This window comes from Amblyomma americanum, chromosome 2 (assembly GCF_052857255.1).
Source record: "Amblyomma americanum isolate KBUSLIRL-KWMA chromosome 2, ASM5285725v1, whole genome shotgun sequence".
Lineage (NCBI taxonomy): Eukaryota > Metazoa > Arthropoda > Arachnida > Ixodida > Ixodidae > Amblyomma > Amblyomma americanum.
Window position 1 is genome coordinate 222,662,266 of NC_135498.1, and position 17,440 is coordinate 222,679,705.

The window sequence follows — 17,440 nt, forward strand, 5'->3', positions numbered from 1 at the left end:
GCACGCTCCTTCGTTTCCTGATTATATGTAACTCCTCCCTTGAAAACAAATTGAGTTGTTAGTGGGCGCTTGTCCTGTGTCTCCCGTTCCAGTTGTAATTTTTGTTAGTGCGTAGCGCGTTATTCACACCAAATTATCTAAAACTGCGTAATGCGTTTATACATGCCATTGGCCTTTCGCAATGGTCCACAGAAAACAAAATGGCGACTGCCTTGCGGCTTCTGTCTACTCACTCCTTTTGCGTGCTAGATGTGTTTACAAAAAAAAACAACAACAACATATTCATGGTTCCAGATACTTCAAGAAATCTCCTATTCAAGGAATAGCCAGCAGTGCCTTCTTCCACGACGTTCGCTTCCCAGCCATGCGGGACTCTTTAGCAGCATCCCTGGAATCTTCGTAGCGGCGACGGCGATTGCTCTTGCCATTGCGCTCGTGCACGAATGCTGCTGTGTGCACCATGTTTTGGACTTGGAAAATTACATTTGATGTACGGCGTTCGTCCCTTCCACATCGTTTCTTGTCATACTTGAAGGTTGGAAAAAATGTCAACAAAAATGCATTTGAAGAAAAGCCAGTACCTGACAGGCACAAAAGGATTTTCATATACCTGTAAGTGCTTTGGCATGCATCATGAAAAGTGCTCAGACCAAACACATATGAAAAAAAGCGTGCAGCCACCCTACATGGCGGCCAGCTTTCAAGTAAACGTGTTTTGGACGTTTCAGCTCAGGCCTAGATATGACCCCATGCCCAGAAACTCGCGGCACTTGCATAAATTAAATCAAATAATATGGTTATCAGGAAAAACAGAGTGCGTGAGGTCTGAGCGTGGGCAACTACCAAGAAAAGGCGCATACTGTTGAAAATGTAAATTTGATGCTAATAGTAAATAAGAGAATAAACTGGAAAAGACTATGTTTGTGTTGGTCGATGGTTACTTTCGAGTCGGCGGATAATTTTTTTTTTACCTTATGTGAACGCCGCACTCATGCTTAAACTATGATGTGCAACTTTTCGCGCAGATTAACAGTGGCGACAAACAAAAGAAGGGTATATTTATATTTATCATTTTCAGATATTTACAAATTCAAAGAAGCACATAAGGAAAACAAATGAGCTTAAGGAAAACGGAATGGTATGAGGTGATGTGCTAGTTTTCTTCTGGTTTTTCCTTTTTGCTTTCTTTTGGTTTTTTTTCATTTCTCACATCACATGCTGATAATCTGCTTAGAGAAGCTCACACACATTCGGTGAAATAACATTCAACGTCGTAGCTCTCATTTAAACACACAACAACATTAAAGCAGGGCGTAGATCGTTTATGGTTTAAGGGGGTTTAACGTCCCAGAGCGATTCAGGCTATGACGGACGCCATAGTGAAGGGCTCTGGAAATTTCGACCACCTCAGTTTCTTAACGTGCACTGATATCGCACAGTACACGGGCCTAACCCGCCCGCGGCGGTCGAATTTCGAGGGAGGCGAAATTCTAGAGGCCCGTGTACTGTGCGATGACAGTGCACGTTAAATAACCCCAGGCGGTCGAAATTCGCGCAGCCTTTGACTACATCATCCCTCATAGCCTGAGTCGCTTTGGGAAGTTAAAGCCCCATAAACCAAATAAAAACCAAACCAGTACACGGGCCTTTAAAATTTTGAAAAATATACCTGCGCTCAAAAGACACGGACTGAAAGATAAGGACACACACACACAGCGCTGGACTTACAACTGAATTTTTTATTCGGGAAACACTGCTCTTTATACACAACAGCAGCTGATAAAAATGGAAGATGGTAACACCCGGATGATAAAAAATCGACAAACTGTCTCGTCACATGTCCAGTCCTACCTTCCCTTTTGCAAAAATGCCTTTTCCTTTGATAGTAGTGAAAGGGACGTGCTACTAACGCATGCAACCCCACTGTCCGCTATGCTCATGGCTTCAATTATTTCACGCGTCGTTTGGTCACGGTTCCTGCTTACTATCTTCGTCTCGTTATAGGAAGGTACACATTTACACTCTTGACAATGAACCACCAAATTCCCATCGCCTTTCCGTTCCATGTTCCTCCGATGTTCACGGAGCCGCTCGTTCAAACAACGCCCCGTTTGGCCTACATATGCTTTGCCACATGTCAGCGGCATCCTGTAAACCACTCCTTCTGCGCATGCGACCATGGGGACTTGGTGTTTCTTTTTACACCCCTTAGCTTTTCTTTCTGGGTACGTTACTATTTTGCATAAGTTTTCCAATTTGTCCGGGGCTGAAAAAACGACCCTAGTTTTTACTTTCGATGCAATTCTTTTAAGATTATGGGACACCCCATGAATGTACGGAATCACCACCGTTTTCTCCCTTTGTTTTGCTCCCTCCTTGCTAGGCACCGTACCCTTTTTCCCACATTTCTTGAGCAGGCTTTTTGCCACCGACACCAACACCCGATCCGGATAACCTGCTTCCTTAAGCCTCACCACCTGCTGCTCAAAACTTTCTTTGACTAATTCCGGGCAAGATTTCTTCAACGCATTTTGAAAACATAACCTCACGATTGCCCTCTTCACTAATTTCGAATGTGCAGAGCTGAACGGAAGCAAACCTTTGTTACCTCTAGGCTGGTACATCCAAAATGTCCCGTCAGGCGCCAGTGACAGCTTGATATCGAGGAAACGTATCGTGCCTTCATTCATTTCTTCATATGTGATTATTAGTGGGTTAAGGATTTTACTAAAAACAGCAAGTAACTCTTGCACAGCATAGTCGTAAATGCCGTCAAGGTGATTAAAGACCACTAAAAAGTCATCCACAAACCGGAACACTTTTACGCCATCAACTTTGTTTTGATCTCGCAACAGGATAGCCAACCTTCTGTCACATTGGGCAAGGAAAATGTTACTAAGAACTGGCGCGATACACGACCCGATGCAAACTCCCTTCTTCTGCCGATAAACCACATCAATCCAAGTGACGCACGTGGCAGCCAAATAGAAGGACAACATTTCCAGAAAATTGCTCACGCACATTCCCGTTTCATTTTGGAATGCTACACTTCCAAACTGATCAATGCAATCACCCACGCATTGAAGCAACTCCTGATGTGGCAAGGAATAATATAGATCCTTTATATCGAACGAGCACGCCATGAACCGACTGTCTTTGTGATTGTCCAGAAAAGTTATAATCTGTTGGGAATCCTTCACCAAAAACGGATCATCGATGCTCAGTAGGTTGAGCTTGCCCTTAAGAAATTCAGCAATTGACTTTTGCCATGTTCCCGACTCAGATACGATAACCCTTAGGGGACAACCAGGCTTGTGGGTCTTAGCCGTAAACATAAATTTCAGACTATTGCATTCACTCTTGTCTATACTTGAAACGAGTCTAGTTAATTCCAGTTTTTCACATAGTTTCTTCCCCTTGGCTTTCAAGCTGCGTAAGGAATTACGGGGAAGTTTCTCAAAAACTGAATTCACAGCCTCCAAAGCTTTTTTTACCAAACATCTCTTTCGTTAGAACAACGAAACCACCGTCCTTGTCTGCAGTAAGTAAACATAAAGAGTCATCCCGCAGCACTGAAATAACCCGCCCTATTGGAAGACTGGTTTTCGCAGGCTTACATCTTGAAAGAACGTCCACTCCCTCTGATATGCATCGTTCACTCTCGGACGTTGGAGCGAACCTTGCAACTTGGCGCACGAGGGACAGCAGCTCAGGCGCGGTCTTCCGTGGTTCCACGGCGAACTTGGGGCCAAGTGAGAGCACCCGCTGCACATCCTGAGGCAGGCGAACGTCGTCTAGGTTGTGAACTGCTTTTCCTTCCGTCGCTGATCTTGCAGGAGCGCAGGCACGAAGATGAGGCAGAATTTGTTGCCACAAAAATTCTGCCGTGCAGTCAGCGGTACGCTGATAGTCACGAAGAACCCTGAAGGCCCGAGGAGCACCTGTTGAGCCAAGTACCTGCACCCTCAGGAGATCCCTGAACGTACGGACTTGAAACCTCCACTCCGATCGTAAAATTCTGCACATCCGCATGCCATGCCCCATAGAGGGCTCGAAACCACCGAAGAGAGCCCTTACTGCTTGCGGTATCACACGCTTCCGGATGCAGAAGGACAGGGATCTTGCATGGCAGCACGCCGTTGCTAGGAGAGGTATGACGGAACTTGGTTGCAAAGAAGAACACGACAAAGAGCCCGATGTATAAGAAATGAAGTTTAGCAGAGTGGCTTGTTGGGCGAGTTGGTTTACCATATTGAAAATATACCTGCGCTCAAAAGACACGGACTGAAAGATAAGGACACACACACACAGCGCTGGACTTACAACTGAATTTTTTATTCGGGAAACACTGCTCTTTATACACAACAGCAGCTGATAAAAATGGAAGATGGTAACACCCGGATGATAAAAAATCGACAAACTGTCTCGTCACATGTCCAGTCCTACCTTCCCTTTTGCAAAAATGCCTTTTCCTTTGATAGTAGTGAAAGGGACGTGCTACTCACGCATGCAACCCCACTTGCAACCCGTCGTTTGGTCACGGTTCCTGCTTACTATCTTCGTCTCGTTATAGGAAGGTACACATTTACACTCTTGACAATGAGCCACCAAATTCCCATCGCCTTTCCGTTCCATGTTCCTCCGATGTTCACGGAGCCGCTCGTCTTTAATCACCTTGACGGCATTTACGACTATGCTGTGCAAGAGCTACTTGCTGTTTTTAGTAAAATCCTTAACCCACTAATAATCACATATGAAGAAATGAATGAAGGCACGATACGTTTCCTCGATATCAAGCTGTCACTGGCGCCTGACGGGACATTTTGGATGTACCAGCCTAGAGGTAACAAAGGTTTGCTTCCGTTCAGCTCTGCACATTCGAAATTAGTGAAGAGGGCAATCGTGAGGTTATGTTTTCAAAATGCGTTGAAGAAATCTTGCCCGGAATTAGTCAAAGAAAGTTTTGAGCAGCAGGTGGTGAGGCTTAAGGAAGCAGGTTATCCGGATCAGGTGTTGGTGTCGGTGGCAAAAAGTCTGCTCAAGAAATGTGGGAAAAAGGGTACGGTGCCTAGCAAGGAGGGAGCAAAACAAAGGGAGAAAACGGTGGTGATTCCGTACATTCATGGGGTGTCCCATAATCTTAAATGAATTGCATCGAAAGTAAAAACTAGGGTCGTTTTTTCAGCCCCGGACAAATTGGAAAACTTATGCAAAATAGTAACGTACCCAGAAAGAAAAGCTAAGGGGTGTAAAAAGAAACACCAAGTCCCCATGGTCGCATGCGCAGAAGGAGTGGTTTACAGGATGCCGCTGACATGCGGCAAAGCATATGTAGGCCAAACGGGGCGTTGTTTGAACGAGCGGCTCCGTGAACATCGGAGGAACATGGAACGGAAAGGCGATGGGAATTTGGTGGTTCATTGTCAAGAGTGTAAATGTGTACCTTCCTATAACGAGACGAAGATAGTAAGCAGGAACCGTGACCAAACGACGCGTGAAATAATTGAAGCCATGAGCATAGCGGACAGTGGGGTTGCATGCGTGAGTAGCACGTCCCTTTCACTACTATCAAAGGAAAAGGCATTTTTGCAAAAGGGAAGGTAGGACTGGACATGTGACGAGACAGTTTGTCGATTTTTTATCATCCGGGTGTTACCATCTTCCATTTTTATCAGCTGCTGTTGTGTATAAAGAGCAGTGTTTCCCGAATAAAAAATTCAGTTGTAAGTCCAGCGCTGTGTGTGTGTGTCTTTATCTTTCAGTCCGTGTCTTTTGAGCGCAGGTATATTTTCAATATGGTAAACCAACTCGCCCAACAAGCCACTCTGCTAAACTTCATTTCTTATACATCGGGCTCTTTGTCGTGTTCTTCTTTGCAACCAAGTTCCGTCATACCTCTCCTAGCAACGGCGTGCTGCCATGCAAGATCCCTGTCCTTCTGCATCCGGAAGCGTGTGATACCGCAAGCAGTAAGGGCTCTCTTCGGTGGTTTCGAGCCCTCTATGGGGCATGGCATGCGGATGTGCAGAATTTTACGATCGGAGTGGAGGTTTCAAGTCCGTACGTTCAGGGATCTCCTGAGGGTGCAGGTACTTGGCTCAACAGGTGCTCCTCGGGCCTTCAGAGTTCTTCGTGACTATCAGCGTACCGCTGACTGCACGGCAGAATTTTTGTGGCAACAAATTCTGCCTCATCTTCGTGCCTGCGCTCCTGCAAGATCAGCGACGGAAGGAAAAGCAGTTCACAACCTAGACGACGTTCGCCTGCCTCAGGATGTGCAGCGGGTGCTCTCACTTGGCCCCAAGTTCGCCGTGGAACCACGGAAGACCGCGCCTGAGCTGCTGTCCCTCGTGCGCCAAGTTGCAAGGTTCGCTCCAACGTCCGAGAGTGAACGATGCATATCAGAGGGAGTGGACGTTCTTTCAAGATGTAAGCCTGCGAAAACCAGTCTTCCAATAGGGCGGGTTATTTCAGTGCTGCGGGATGACTCTTTATGTTTACTTACTGCAGACAAGGACGGTGGTTTCGTTGTTCTAACGAAAGAGATGTTTGGTAAAAAAAGCTTTGGAGGCTGTGAATTCAGTTTTTGAGAAACTTCCCCGTAATTCCTTACGCAGCTTGAAAGCCAAGGGGAAGAAACTATGTGAAAAACTGGAATTAACTAGACTCGTTTCAAGTATAGACAAGAGTGAATGCAATAGTCTGAAATTTATGTTTACGGCTAAGACCCACAAGCCTGGTTGTCCCCTAAGGGTTATCGTATCTGAGTCGGGAACATGGCAAAAGTCAATTGCTGAATTTCTTAAGGGCAAGCTCAACCTACTGAGCATCGATGATCCGTTTTTGGTGAAGGATTCCCAACAGATTATAACTTTTCTGGACAATCACAAAGACAGTCGGTTCATGGCGTGCTCGTTCGATATAAAGAATCTATATTATTCCTTGCCACATCAGGAGTTGCTTCAATGCGTGGGTGATTGCATTGATCAGTTTGGAAGTGTAGCATTCCAAAATGAAACGGGAATGTGCGTGAGCAATTTTCTGGAAATGTTGTCCTTCTATTTGGCTGCCACGTGCGTCACTTGGATTGATGTGGTTTATCGGCAGAAGAAGGGAGTTTGCATCGGGTCGTGTATCGCGCCAGTTCTTAGTAACATTTTCCTTGCCCAATGTGACAGAAGGTTGGCTATCCTGTTGCGAGATCAAAACAAAGTTGATGGCGTAAAAGTGTTCCGGTTTGTGGATGACTTTTTAGTGGTCTTTAATCACCTTGACGGCATTTACGACTATGCTGTGCAAGAGCTACTTGCTGTTTTTAGTAAAATCCTTAACCCACTAATAATCACATATGAAGAAATGAATGAAGGCACGATACGTTTCCTCGATATCAAGCTGTCACTGGCGCCTGACGGGACATTTTGGATGTACCAGCCTAGAGGTAACAAAGGTTTGCTTCCGTTCAGCTCTGCACATTCGAAATTAGTGAAGAGGGCAATCGTGAGGTTATGTTTTCAAAATGCGTTGAAGAAATCTTGCCCGGAATTAGTCAAAGAAAGTTTTGAGCAGCAGGTGGTGAGGCTTAAGGAAGCAGGTTATCCGGATCAGGTGTTGGTGTCGGTGGCAAAAAGCCTGCTCAAGAAATGTGGGAAAAAGGGTACGGTGCCTAGCAAGGAGGGAGCAAAACAAAGGGAGAAAACGGTGGTGATTCCGTACATTCATGGGGTGTCCCATAATCTTAAAAGAATTGCATCGAAAGTAAAAACTAGGGTCGTTTTTTCAGCCCCGGACAAATTGGAAAACTTATGCAAAATAGTAACGTACCCAGAAAGAAAAGCTAAGGGGTGTAAAAAGAAACACCAAGTCCCCATGGTCGCATGCGCAGAAGGAGTGGTTTACAGGATGCCGCTGACATGTGGCAAAGCATATGTAGGCCAAACGGGGCGTTGTTTGAACGAGCGGCTCCGTGAACATCGGAGGAACATGGAACGGAAAGGCGATGGGAATTTGGTGGTTCATTGTCAAGAGTGTAAATGTGTACCTTCCTATAACGAGACGAAGATAGTAAGCAGGAACCGTGACCAAACGACGCGTGAAATAATTGAAGCCATGAGCATAGCGGACAGTGGGGTTGCATGCGTGAGTAGCACGTCCCTTTCACTACTATCAAAGGAAAAGGCATTTTTGCAAAAGGGAAGGTAGGACTGGACATGTGACGAGACAATTTGTCGATTTTTTATCATCCGGGTGTTACCATCTTCCATTTTTATCAGCTGCTGTTGTGTATAAAGAGCAGTGTTTCCCGAATAAAAAATTCAGTTGTAAGTCCAGCGCTGTGTGTGTGTGTCCTTATCTTTCAGTCCGTGTCTTTTGAGCGCAGGTATATTTTCAATATGGTAAACCAACTCGCCCAACAAGCCACTCTGCTAAACTTTAAAATTTCACCACGATAAAAATTCGACCGCCACAGCTGGGATCGAACCCGTGTGTTCCTGGTCAGCAGCCGAGCGCAATAACCACTGACCCACCGCGGCGGTGCGCGTCGATCGTTGCGTTCCTAAGTTGTTTCTATGGTGATGTCAGTAACGACTCAGGTCATTATTTTAGTTCGGGCGGCTCTTTTTTTATTGGCAGTTTTCAAACACCTTGAAAGGAAGCGCTCTTGTTGGAGGCCAGTGCTAAGAAGAATATGCACGGCCATAACACGACTACCACGTCTAGAGCCATCCCACCAATATAATTTTGACCAGCTTTTCTTGCTGTCTCTGCTGAAGCAAAACATGGCATATCAACATCATCATCATCATGATCATCAGCCTTACTACACCCACTGCAGGGCAAAGGCCTGTCCTATGTCTCTCCAATTATCCCTGTCCTTTGCCAGCTGTGTCCACCGTATGCTCGCAAACTTCTTAATCTCATCCGCCAACTAACCTCCTGCCGCCCCCTTCTACGCTTACTTTCTCTTGGAATCCACTCCGTTACCCTTAAGGACCAGCGGTTATCTTGCCTTCGCATTGCATGCCCTGCCCAAGCCCATTTCTTCCTCTTGGTTTCGACTAGGATGTTATTAACCCGCGTTTGTTCCCTCACCCACTATGCCTGCTTCTGGTCTCTTAACTTTACACCTATAATTTTTCTTTCCATGGCTCGCTGCGTTGTCCTTAACTTAAGCTGAACTCTTTTCGTTAGCCTCCACGTTTCTGCCCCGTACGTGAGTACCGGTAAGATACAGCTGTTGTACACTTTTCTCTTGAGGCACATTGGTATATTGCCATTCATTATCTCAGAGAACCTGTCATATGCGCTCCACCCCATTCTGATCCTTCTAGTCATCTCTATCTCATGATCCGGATTAGCTCTCACTACCTGCCCTAAGTAGACGTATTCCTTAACAACTTCCAGGCTCTTGCTGCCAATTGTGAAAAGCTGTTCCCTTGGTAGACTGTTGAACATTAACTTCGTTTTCTGCATGTTAACTTTTAGACCCAGCGTTCTGCTCTGCTTGTCTAACTCATTGATCATGATTTGCAATTCGTCTCCTGGGTGACTCAGCAAGGAAATGTCATCAGCGAATCGCAGCGAATGGCATATCATCAATTCTTTATTTGAGTTAATTTTTTTTTACTGGATAGTCCCAATCTTCAGGCCCGAATGGGCAATAAACATCCTGGGAAACGAAATCCCTGCATTCATTTCTGTATACAACTCCGTTTCAGTAGACTCCCACTAGTGCTTGTTAGATTAGATGTGTGTTTGTTAGGTTAACTTTTCTTGTGGCTTCTGAACAAAACGGTCAAATTTTCGAAAATGGACGTCATAATAACATTGACGTTTCCAGATAATTCCCTTCGAAGTGAAAAAAAGAGCTTCAGCATAAAACTACACACAACAAACGCAGGTCAGCTGGGTAGCCCGTTTCGCAAAGTAAAGAAACCACCGGCCAGCCTCAGATAACCATTGTGCAGGGTACTAGTTAAACAACACAACCTGAAAATTTCGGCTCGGGCAATCCTGCCATAGTTAAAAGTAAGCAAAGCATAATGGATATTTTCAGTGCATGCAGACCCTACAGCTTGCTCGAAACAAAATTGCTGACTATTCAATTGCCGACAGCGAGAATTTTGAAAAACAAAAACTCGTTGTAGACCCAAAGCCCTACGTCAGGCGTATTTGCCAGAATTCATCACCATGATGGCCAAACCGCAGAATGGATTCTTCCAGCACAACTTCTTCAGCGTTGTTACCCGCCAAAAATTTCAAATCGCAAATATTCCCCTACCCTGTTCCTAGTTGAGTCTGTCAAACGAGCAATAGATAACTCGAAAGGCCACTGCCGTATGTGTTGTGATTTGCCGTTTGAGGATATGGCTACAATAGTTCAGCCGTCCCGCAGCTCTGCACCGTACTCCGCAGTGCTGTTCTGTCGTCGTGCTGTTTTTTCCTTGCGTTCTTCTGCGTCGTGCTGTTTTGTCGCTGTGCTGTTCTGTCGCTCTGCTGTTTTGTCCGGCGTTTTGTATTGACGCGTGCTGTTTTTGCCTGTGCTATTTGTCGCAGTGCTGTTTTTTCCCTGTGCTGTTTTTGTGCGCTGTTTTGAAGCATTCTGTTGTTGTGTGCTGTGCTTTAATGTGTGCTCACTCCCGCTTGGAGTCATGCGAATCTGCAGTATTGTTAATAAATAAATAAATAAAGCTAATATGTATGTGAATGTCTATGTTATGCTGTGGACCCTGCTGTTTTTGCTTGTGGGTCGTATTCTTCATAGGCGCTGTTAACGCGACGGCGTTAGGGCCCTCGTGTCGCAGAAAATCCGGCATCGGCGTCGTTGACCGAAAAATCCCCACAGAAGCAGCCTGGGAGGGCCACGTGATCATGGGGCGTCAACGCAACCTTCCCACCCGATTTTGAGCCAACGGCCTGCCGTGGCAGGCGGCAGTTTAATTCAATCATTGGTCGCGCAGAGGTTGCTGGCAAAAGCAACCTGGATCGCACAAGTACCACTGGTGGCAGGGCAGTGGCGCATCGCTTAACCGCTGCACCACTGCGTCAGGAATGCTGTGAGGACTGCTAGGGGTTTATTAATGTTAAACAGAGAATGCCCATTTATGCATAAAATCAAATAAAATAATATCAGTTTATTCGGACATGAAACACAGTACATGCCCACGGGATGAAGCAAAATCAAAAGGAAGCTTTTAGCATACTTGCTGACGAGGCCTCAAGCCGGGTTACACATCAATGGGAGAAGGATGGACAAACCCATTTTTGTAAAAAAAAAAGAAACTACAAAATATATGAAAAACGTGAACAAATACCATCAATTTATGTTTTGACATAGGTATTAAGACACATGGTATTGTAAACACAGAAAAATACAGCAGTAATACTTCATTTCGCGACACAAAACAGCATATGATGGGACTAGGGAAAACCCTGCATGTCCTCAGTATTTGGTACATCAGGAACAAGTGAAAATAGCAACTTCATTTTCTTTTTTAAATTGAAAAATAGTTTTAGTGGATGAAGCGTCATGGATTATTGAAGGGTAGGCATTACATACTGTAGTAATTTGGTTATCTATGTGTTGGGTGCCGTAGAAGTAACACGTAGATTGCAGTCTATATTTCTTGTCACATATGTTTTTCTTAAACATGCGATGTCCTGCTTAATTATCTGAAAAATATGTACAGCAACAGAATACTTATGGCACAATGGGAATGGAGGAATATGAAAGGCCTGAGATAAGCGGTCGCCCATAGAAGGGCCTGTGAAACATACGCGCAAAGTTCTTTTTTGTAAATGAAATAATCTGAGTCAGATTTGTTGCATTTACCCCAGACTAAATTGCAGTTTAGAATGGATTAGAGAAATATACAACTGTCCTTTAGTCTCTGTGGGCAAATACATGGACATTAATCCATTAGCTCTCGCGTCATACCCTTAAAGCGGAGTCCTCTCCAATTTTTATTTTGAATGTTCAAAAGAGTGGACCCCCCTTCGCGTGAATCGGCAGTAGATAAAAATAGAGAATCGCCTTTCGCTTATCTGTGGCACTTTTTCCAATCATCGGTTTTAGTTCCAGTTGAGAATTGATTTGTGTACAGGTTTATTATAAAGGTTTGCCAGCCGCGCTACTGAAAACATTTCAGCAGCATGAACAATTGTTTGGCTTTCTTTTTTTTTGGCAGCGACAGTGCACGGAATTTAGGTTTCTCCACAGTAAATGTGTGAAAAAGTTCTGTTTGGCATTTCTGAGCAAGACCCGTGGAAAATACAGCAGTTTAGCGCAATGCACATGAGAAGGGCTGTCTTCTCCGGTATTGTAGAAGCTTGGGCAAGTTGGCGTGACATTGTTTTTCAGCAGCGCAGGGAACAAAGGAGGAGACAAGTGCACAGACACAGCGCTGAACTTACATCCGGTTTTTATTGAGGCGACTTCCACTACTTAAATACAGCGGCAACCAATCTGAAATGAAAAGACAGATACACAAAATACGGATTGGCGATAATGACAATTCCTGAGCACAGGTCTACAGTGGCGCAAGACCAGCTGCGCACGTTTTTCTATTCTCATCGAGGAAACGCCGTTCTTTATCAGACAGAACTATTTAGGCAACGCTTACGCATTCATCTTTGAATCTATAGATTTCATGGGCTTTAATGATTTCAAGGGTGATGTTTGTTCGATTATCTGACAGCACGCGGCACTGACTGAAAATTGGATAACACAGCGCTTTCTTGTTCTTTTTTCTTTCCTCTGTGCAGTCTCTGCAATGAATGCCCAGGTGACGGGATGCGGTGCCGCTCACGTTTTTGATGTGTTCCCGAAGCCGGTCGTTGAGGCAACGACCAGTTTGCCCCGTGTAGTGCTTGCCACATGTAAGCGGAAACCTGTACACAACATTGGTGCTACATGGTACAAAACCTTTTTGGTGTTTCTTATCGCAACCTACCATCCTTGCATTGCTGCTGTTTACAATATGGCGGAGTCTGGAGAGCTTATCGGGCGCGGAAAAAACAACGTTTACATCGGCACGTGCTCCCACCCTTTTCTGTGTGTGCCACTGCTGTGTACGCGAATGAAAAGCCTAAGTTCTAAGAATTAACTGTCAGACTGCAACGCGATTCCGGAGTGCCTCCACCCTCCTTTGGCAACTACTACGTTGGCATGCCAGATGGCGCCATCTGGGTAAACGAGACAAGTTCGCCAATTGAGGACAGTGTTCACGTACACTGTGCCGGAGAAGAGCACCTAAATATGAACGGCGCTTTCTTTCCATCTCTCGATCCACTGATGACAAGTACGTGGCGTTGCAGAGTACCAACCTGTCCGCGGCAGAGGTTTATTCAGCATGGGGTCTGCTGTGGGCCGTTGCTTTTCGCTTGTGCCACTAAGAAATCTCAGAGGCTCTCTGGTGCATATATAGCGTGATCCCGCAGCGACACTTAGTAGAGGATTTGGCGCACCCGTCGGTAAGCATTCGGTGTATTGCAAGCAGCGTTGTTGTAACTTTTACCTTCGATGAAAAACAGTCTGCATCGCCGGATGAGGCTTCGTAGCTGGTTTCGAGAGTGCCTAGGCAGCATTGTTCCAAAACCGGGCAGCAGGGCTCGGATCCAACTATAGGATCGCTCTTGTAGACACCGAGAGGAAGAACTTGTTGCTAATAAGCGGCACATTAATACTGATATTTAACACCTAGCTCATATCACCTTCCCCTCAAATTTCGCCTTACAAGTGGGGAGAACTGGCCGGATCTGATAATAGTGCAACTTCCGCGTATCTTCTTGCCGTTCCTAATGCAGAACATTCGTAACGCCCCATGATGGGTTTGCAGATAAGCAGAAACAGGGCTGAAGACCAGGTCTCGGCGATGGAAATAGCTAATTTCTTCTCCCTCCATTTTGGCGTTTTGTGTACATGTGTTCACAAATTTAGATTTTTTTTTATCAGCTCATGGTTCTTACGGCAGCGTCCGCTTCAAAATTCCACCTGTGACCGCATGACGGAATATAGTGCCACAAAGCGCGGATGCAGCGGTGGTAATTCGCTAGCCATAGGTCTGTCGAAGCTGCTTGATGCGACATTTTTATGCTCAATACTTTCAGGTGCCGCTTGTTACTTCAAATGAAAGCAATTATTTTTCCACAAAAAGCCTCAGTCAAGCGAATTCTTCAGTTTTGAACAAAACGGTTCTTTTTCTCAAGAAAGTAAGAAAATTTTGAAAAAAAATTCTCATAACGGTTGGAAATCATAATATCGAAATGCTAGGATTTGCGAAATGAACACTCAACGAATCCCAGAATCACTCACTGCTTAGAAAAAGCACATACAGGCCAGAAATAAAAAAAAAACGAATTGAAGATATATCTGGTGCTGATATCTGACTGTGTAAATGGCAGAAGGTGTCCTACCAAGCCCACCGTTTCGAGTAACACTATTTTCTGCTGGTCCAATCACTGTTCCCTTATTGCTTAACATTACTTGACTTCCTTATCATTTTTTTTTTCAAGCGATGTTTATTACCTCAGGGCATAAAGGTTATGAAATGAGAGATGAGGAGGATGCTTAAATAAATGAAAAAAGGTTGGCTGATCTAATGAAATCAAGTAGTGAGCGATGGTATGGGCCCTGTGTCCAGGAAATATAGGAATCCGCATTGTACGGTGAGAGACCCACTGCCGCCAGGTGCCGAATTCTCGTCGGCTTCAGCGCCGGGCAAACCCAAAACAGGTGGTGAATATCCGCCTCAAAATCTCTGATCATGCAGACTGGACACCCGAGGCGGGGATATAAATCTTGGAACTGCGGCCCCTTGCGTGTCACAGCTGGAGTTTGGGCAACCCCGACCCCTATCCTCCGAACCGCAACCTTATTTGCACGGGCAAGACCACGAGGGAGGGTTACCGCACACGGAGGGATTAGATCACGTGTGCGGCGCCGGAGGAGTTCCTTTCTCGTTAAAAGGAGGGCGGTGTCATCCAAAGTGAGGACTCGAGGCAAAGACGAGGTTGGGGTCGAAAGGCGGGTCGCATAATCTGCATGGCTTTGTGCGCTCAGGAGGTCACGCGAGACCCACTCAATACGGATTTTCTGCGGGATGCGTGCCGCTAGACGTTGGATGTCTTGGCAGATTTCTAAGGTGCGGCTGACGCGTCGTAGTATGTGTGTGACGTGAAGGGCGTCAGTGAGAATGACATGGGAATGGCGGCCACAGAGCAAAGTGCCTCTTGAACCGCAAGCATCTCCGCACAGAAGGAGAAAGGATGTTCTGAGAGGCGAAACCTTGACGTTTTGTTCAGGGCAGGCTTGCAAGGACAGTAAACTGTCGTTGTTGTTTCGCAGGCCTGGATGCTTGCCTCAACGTACATAGCGATGGAGCCATGCGGCAGATATGCGTCTTGCTCTGTAATTCGGTCGCGAAACGACGATGCCGCGCGGGTAGATGATGGCCGACGTAGATCAGTTGGTTTGTTGTCGCTTAGCTGCACAAAACGCCAGGGAGGAAGAGCTGGCGGGGGCTGCTGTAGAATGGAGTGCGATGAAGCACATGCCCGGAGTGCTTTAGAAGAACTTCTTGTTGGGCTGGTTGGTGCACTGCTTTGAAGAACCAAGTTGCGCATTCAAATAAGACAAACACAGGAAAAGGCCAAGAAGACTTAAAGAGCTCAAACTATACACTGGCCTTATTTGTGTGAAGGTGCCTTATTGCAAGCTCGTGCCTGGAATCTGCTCTTACCAAGTCATGCCCGCATGCAGTGCATATCAGCTTTAATAACCGATTGAAAGGCTGCTTTCAGCCGGCTTCCCCCGCGACGTCATAACAGCTGTGGCCGAGAATCCTCTTAGGAAGATAAAAAGAAGAGATCAAGGTAGCGCGAATGACCCGCTGCCAAAAAAGAAGATCGTGGTGGTGCCATATATACACCAAGTGGAGCACAATGTAAAAAAAGTGGCCAAGAGGCATGGTGTCCTTGTCGTATTTTCTGCCCCACAGAAACTCGCAGGCTTGTGTCCGAAAATCAGTAACCAAGGAGCTAGAGGCAGTGGATGCGACATAAAGCATGCTGAAACGTTTGTCAAATGTGCCACGGGCGTGGTTTATGAAATCCCGCTCAAGTGTGGAGGCGCCTACGTGGGACAAACAGACCGTTGCGTGAATGAACGCGCAGGGGAACATGCCCGATCAATTCGAAATAAAGAAGGAGCGAATCTTCCCGCTCATTGCCTTGCCTGCAGTGGATGCGAGCCTCTGCTTAAGGAGATAAAAATTCTAGGAAAAAGTAAAAACAAAACAGCGCGCGAGCTTTTGGAGACCTACCACATAAAAGAAAACGGTAATAAATGTATAAGCGACGCTTCTGTCAAATTGCACAAGAAGGAGAAGAATTTTCTGCGCACATGTTGTTGATCAGGAGATGACTGGATTTACCCCCCCCTCCCTCTCATTCCGCTTGTCCTTTTGCTGTGATTCTGCATATATAAGGCACCTTCACACAAATAAACTCAGTGTATAGTTTGCGCTCTCCCCGTCATCTTGGCCTTTTTCTGTGTTTGTCTTATTTGAATGCGCAACGTGGTTCTTCAAAGCCCTGAGTGTACACGTTGTGTGTGTAAAGTTTGACTTTAGGCGGCGAGCATCGCGTCGTTGCTGCACCAGCTCATATAGTGTATTCAGCTGCGCATGTTCTTGGAGCGCCACGATCGGGGTAATGCGGGGAAGGCAAGTGATTACCCTCATTGCCACTCGATTTACAGCTTCTAGACGATCCCATTGAGCCCTCGTCAAATGCTGGAATTGGGCTTGGTAAACGAGGCGCGGTTGCACAACCGCCCGCACCTACTGTCGTGCAATATGAGAGCGGGCTCCGCGTGTTTTTGGAGCAATGCGTCTAATCAGACCCAACGCCTGAATTGCTTTCTTTTTAGCTCAAGAAAGCCAAGCAGTACCTGTTCCTGAATTGTGTACTGTCATGACCAAGATTTTTATAGTCGAACTTTCTTGAATGGGAGTTCCGGATAAATGGAGACGAATTGTTGTCAGCGAGTTTACGGCGCCCCCAACGGTTGGCGACTGACACGAACGTGGTTTTGCTCACTGAAAACTGAAGACCAACTGAAGGAGCATAAGTCGACGTAATATTTATGGCTGATTGCATGGCTGCTGCTAGAGTCATCAGGTCATTGTGAGTGCTCCACACCGTTATATCATCAGCATACAATAAGAACTTAATCTCAGAGTCATCATGTAAGCGGCAAGCAAGGGGGATAAAAGCAATATTAAATAATGTTGGCGATAATACTCATACCTGAGGAACGCCGCGAAGACGCACAAATCATCCGACGGCTTCACCACTGAGGTGTATGGCGAAGTGTCGGCCTTCAAGGAAGAATTTAACAAAATTGCGCACTCTAACGGGGAAGTGCAGCATGTCAAGCGAT